The 6,000-nt window shown below is 32.1% G+C and overlaps 1 protein-coding gene across 1 annotated transcript in view; it reads left to right on the top strand.

Moving 5' to 3' along the window:
* Positions 1 to 677: 677 nt before the first annotated feature.
* The window catches only part of LOC111620094 (proliferation-associated protein 2G4-like), a 48,672-nt gene continuing 43,349 nt past the window's right edge, over positions 678 to 6,000 (top strand). The window contains exon 1 of the mRNA XM_023361938.1: positions 678 to 772. The gene's annotated coding sequence lies outside the window, so the exon portion shown is untranslated. The remainder of the gene's footprint in view (positions 773 to 6,000) is intronic.

Genomic DNA, 6,000 nt, shown 5'->3' with positions numbered 1-6,000 from the left:
GTTCAGGAGTTTACCAACACTCATTATCCAAACAGAGCTGAGGCCAACAGGATCAATGATCTCTACGATGACACCTTTGTCCGTCATTTCCGACAGGTGTTAAAGAAGAAAGAGAAACAGACCACCTTGGTCATGTTTTTCAAGAAGTCAGCGGGCAAAAAACAAAGGATGGAACAAGAGGAGTTGACCTTGCAAGTTCCGGTAGCCTCTCCTGAATCTGACTCCGATTAAAAACCAATAAAAAAAGACCCGCTGCAATGTGTAAAAAGTCTGTATCTGTATGAATGTGTAAAGAAAGTGTTCTTCCACTTCCTTCTCATAACATCTGACTACCCGGCATAATTGGTGTCTGCTCCATTTTCATTTTTTTATGGTACAGTACGGTTATTTTATGCTGCGGAACGAATTATATGTTTTAACATGTATTTCTATGGGAAAATGTGTTTCGTATAACGGACGTGCACCTGGAACGGATTAAGTACGTTGTATGAGGCATCACTGTAGAATGTATTGAGGAGAAAAAGAAGAAAGGTCAATTTTATGTTTTTTAAAAGAAAAATGTACACATTTTAAGAGTTACAATTTAATATTTTTATTATTGTTTAGCAGTATCTTTAATTAAAAATAGTTTTACATTTTGAATAAATACATATTATTGAATAAAACAATTATATTTCAGGAAGATAAAATTTATGGTAGGAAAGCTGATGTTGTAAGAGCTGCTTATTATGCTGCTGAGGCAGCTTTACGATTAGTTAAACCAGGAGGTGAAGTAAGTATTATAATTATATTCTGTATTAATAAGTTTATTATATAATATGATGATAAAATTTCAGTTTTGAATATGAATCATTTGTTTGGCTTAAATTAAACCAGGGGTTGCCAAACTTTTTTAACCGTTGGCCCCCAACCACTTTCCAAAGCCTCACATTGACCCCCACCGTAAAGTTTTATTACAAGTGTATGTGTATGAGGATAAAAAAAAGGGTGTGACCCCTCAATCGACCCACCCAATGATGTTGCATCAACCCCCGGGAGGTCTATATCGACCACTTTGGCGACCCCTGGCTTAAACTAGCATTGTCTATTTAAGTGATTGTGATTGCATTATGGCTGTATAATTTTAAAAATGTTGATTTTTCCTGTTACATTCTAATTTTTGCTTTATTTTAGATACTTTTTAGGAAAATTTAGAACATTTTGATTTTTTTTTCAAGTTTGTTTAATTTAATTTGGACAAGTTTTACTTTATAAAAAAAAATTCAGTAGAAATGTTTATCTGAATCAGTGTTTCTCAACCTCTAACGAATCGTCGCCCCCTTCAACATAGTATTGTCCCCTTCAATAAAATCGTTACATAGTATCGCCCCCTTCACTTCAAAATTCCAATGCCCAGCGCCAAGGCTAACGCCAAATTCGTACTGTGTTGAATAGACTAGTAACTGTATAATGTTATTTGTTTAATTATTGTACGATATAACAAATAAAATATCTAATTATTTTTAATATAATGTTTTACTATATCACCCAGAAAATTATTTTTCACCCCCCAAAATATAAATTGTTACTAATTGCCCCTTCAACATGGAAAAATGCCCACATGAGGGCGATATCGTCCCCGTTGAGAAACACTGATCTAAATTATCAATTATTTTTGTAATTTGCATTCAAGTTACGGTAGAGCCACATTTTTCATCCATGGAACTCTGCAAGAGTCTGTTGTCCATCATGGTATGGGGGTTTTAGGGGGTCTATGACACAAGAAACATTGAGAACTACTGTCAGTTATCCAAAAAAATGATTAATCAAAATTGACTTTGGAGATACTAATTTCAGAAATTATGAAGTTTTTACATTATAATGATTGTTGATGATCTATAGGCCTGCTATTGAGCTATGTTGTTACTAATTTTACTATTATGTACAGTAGACCCCCTATAACACGGGTTCATATAATACAGATTCTTATAACACGGTGAAAAAATTGTGATCATATTTATATAAACACGCTAAAAGAGACTCGTATAATACAGTAAAACGTCATCAACAACTCATGTCATGACAGGATTGGTCCAATCTAGATCAATAGCGGATATTGCACAAACCGTTGAGTTTAAACAAGCACTGGACCTACTAAAAACATTTCTTATTCAACGGCTATAAAAATTATTTATATTAATGATGTCTCCAAAGTTCAGCAAATTATTCACAGAAAAATAACTTATCAGAAAACATGCCCGCCGTTTGATGCACCACTCTGCGACAAAAACAAGCTTAAGCAATGGTATTGTCAAACGGTGCGCACTTGGTAAGTAATCCTACAATTTTTTGTTTATAGCATAGTTTATATGGATTATTCCCAAGAAATTATACGTGTTTTGGAAATGTTGAGTCAAATTAGTCTAGAATCGATTAATTTTATGGAAGAAAACCTGCACACGTGTCAAACTGTGATTGGCTCATGTATTTAAGTGACTCGTAAAACATGGAATTCATATAAAACAGAACATATCTACTGTGTTATAGGGAGGTCTACTGTATTTTTTATTTTGAATTTAAGGTTTATCAGCATGTTATAGATTGGAAAGAAAGACTGGTGCTTGTTTTTAATTAGATAATTTTTTTATTTCTAATCATTTGTATGTATTAAATTTATATGCTTTAACCTTTTTTTAATTTTTACCTTTTTACTAGAATTAAAATTAATATTTTTAGCTTATTTAAGATATTTATTTTTTATTCTTTTCTAACTAGGTGTGATCAGTTATCTAAAATTGTCCTGCTTTTGATTATTTCAGATAATCATCGCACTATTGTATACACATGCATCTTGAAAATTTTATCAGAACAATGAAATTTAATTAATACATGCTAATAAATGTTTTATATAATTTTAATATAATTAATTTAGATTAGTATAAACTATAGATTTTAAATTATAAATTTTATGACTACTATTTGGACATCAAAAATTTTAACCAAAAACTTAGATTGTTAAATTCTTGGTGAAATTTATTCAAGTGAATAGTTATTTATAAAAGAAAAATAAGTTTAGTTTACTTTTTTCAGTATGTCAAGGATGTTATGTGGAATAAAATATTTCATTTTAATCCTTGTTAGATATGCTACTTTACTAACATAGGCAGATAAGCTGAGTTCACTGGACTTGTGTAATTTAAAAAACTTATATTAAATGACAGTTTTATTCTTTTTATTATTGTGTGTTTATAAGCAAGGTTGAAGAATATATTTAAACTTTATTTATTATACTGAGTTACAAAAAAGAAAAATTAATTTTTCGATAATTTATGCATACATGAGTTTTACATGTATTACAAGTTTAATGTTGCAATTTTTTTTTTATGAAAAACACACTATGCAACATTTTATAGGCAGTCCTACATAAGTGTCATCAGTTTGCACTTATTGGATAATTCCTCTACATTGGTTGCTTACTGTTATTATTGTTTTTCATTATTGCTTATTATTACTGTTCAGCTTTTCATCATTCAATATGTGGTCTTACTAGTCCTTCAGCAACTTCTTGTAAAAAAATTCCTTCTTTTAAACTTTTTATTTTCATTTACTTGTGGAAACCTGTTGAGCTATATTTTATAGGCTGCCCCTCTGCAAATTACAATTTGCCCAGATTTTGACTAACTATTACTTATAATTGTATGTATCATTGCAAGTTTGTGCAGACAACAGTAAAGTTAGTTTAAACATGTACAGCACATCCATGTGAAAGAATTCTTTTCCCACAGTATTGACTTGCTTATCAAGCACTGGTGTAAGTGCATTTAACTGGAAGGGTTTGTGTTTTAAATGGTGATAATGTAAATACAGTAATGCTTCGACTTACGCAAACCCAGAGTTACGCGATTTTCAAATCTCGTCAATTCGTCTTTTGTTTGAGTGCCATGCAACTCTTGATTACTCACTCCCCACACACCATTGTTCAGCTTACATGTTCGGGCGTGTCGTGCAGAATTGACACATAGCTACAATTTATTTTGTGTTATTTATTTCTGTGTTTGTTATATCTACGGAGACTTAAGAGACTCTACTATGTCATCCAAATGAAGTAGAACTGATTCTTCTGCATCAAACAAGAAAAGAAAAACTTTATCTTTGGAATGTAACATTAAAGTTAACATTATTAAAGACTTCGATACAAAAATGAAAATATGTGATTGGCAAAGAAGTTTGATCTACCAGACTCGACAATCAGAAGAATTATAAAAGGTAAAGCAAAAAAAATGCTCAATTTTTAAAGTCAAGCATCATTTTGAAAACATCACAGTATTATCGCTGAGATGGAAACAATGTTAAAATTATGGTGATAATCAAGTAAATGTGAAAAATTGTCCTGTTGATCAGAACACTTCATGCTCTCAAACTAAGCTGATTTTTGAGAGATTGAGAGAGGATGCTGGAGAAGTGGCTAAAGATGAAGAGTTTAAAACTAGTAACGGTTGGTTCATCCAATTCAAAAGTTTCTGTAATTGGCTTAGCATTGCAGAAAGTGGAGAGGCGACAAGTGCTGATAAATAGGCTGTGTCTTATTATCCAGAGAAATTCAAAGCTATGATAGATGAAGGTGTCTCTACCAGCCAAAACATATTCAACGTAGATGAGATTGTCCTGTTCTGGAAGAAGATGCCTAAAAGAACTTTTATCGTGCATGAAGAGAAAACCTTTCCAGGTTTTAATTAAGGCCACCAAAGATCAATTGACAGTGATGGTTAGCGCAAATGCAACTGGTGATTGAAGTTAAAACCTCTCTTAGTTTATCACTCGGAAAATCCTAGAGCATTGAAAAATAAATCGAAAGCTGGCTTACCTGTGATTTGGAGTTGAATCGTAAAGCTTTGGGTGTCAGCTTCCCTTTTTCAGAACTGGTTTGGTCATCACTTCATATCTGAAAGTCGAACATTATTGCCAATCTTAACAAATTCCATTTAAAGTGATGCTAATAATCGACAATGCACCAGGTCACTCCCCTGCAACTTTAACTAATTTTGACCCACATGTGAAAGTTGTATTTTTTCCACCAAATACAACCAACTTGCTTCAACCAGTGGATCAGGGACTCATCAAAACATTCAAAGCTTATTACAAGAGATGATCGTTTGCACGTCTGCATGAAGCTATTAGACAAAACAACGAGCTCTCTGTTAAAGACTTTTGGAAACAATTCAATGTTTTAGATGCAGTGAGAATCATTGGACAATCTTGGAATGAAGTTTCACGAAAAACTTTAAATGGCTTCTGGAAAAAACTGTGTCCCTTTTTTTTTACCACTGAAACTCAGGAGGGATCAGTGCCAGAGCCTGATGAAATCGGTAAGAATTGAAGAAATGTGATTGAAGAAGTTGTTGAACTTGCCAGGCAAATAAATTTAGAAGTGGATAGCGACGAAATTCAAGAACTGCTGGATTCCCACAATCAGGAGCTGACAATTGATGAGCTCATAGAAAGCAAGAGCAAGACATTGAAGAACTTGATTCTTTAGACTCAGTTCAATCAGAAGATCAAATAACGGTTGGAAACTTGACAGAAGGCCTCAGTTCAATTGAAAAGGAATTACAAATTTTAGAACTTTTAGACTCCAACGAAGAGCGCATTTCTTCTACAAAATGAGAAATAAAAAAATTATTAGTATGTTACGAGGAAATTTTATGGGAGAAAAAAATCTTTGAGCCGTCAGATGAATTTGTTAGATTTTATGAAGTCTTCTACATCAAAATAACTTTGGCTTACAATTTTAATAATATAATTTATTATACATATGTATTATCTAAGATTTTATTAAACATTTTTTTTCTAAATTATTGTTTTCTTTAGTTTTCAGCCCCAATTAAAAATAATTTGTATGTATTTATATGTGAAATTATATCCACTTATGTGAATTTGACTTACACGGTTATTGCTTGGTCTCACCTATCACATAAGTTCAGGGTATTACTGTACTACAGTTTTTCTAATAAATATTTTGTA

The sequence above is a fragment of the Centruroides sculpturatus genome, unplaced genomic scaffold, assembly GCF_000671375.1.
Source record: "Centruroides sculpturatus isolate CEXI.00-Female unplaced genomic scaffold, Cexi_2.0 scaffold131, whole genome shotgun sequence".
NCBI lineage: Eukaryota > Metazoa > Arthropoda > Arachnida > Scorpiones > Buthidae > Centruroides > Centruroides sculpturatus.
Note: the sequence above shows the minus strand (reverse complement) of the source record. Positions and strands in the feature narration are given on the sequence as shown.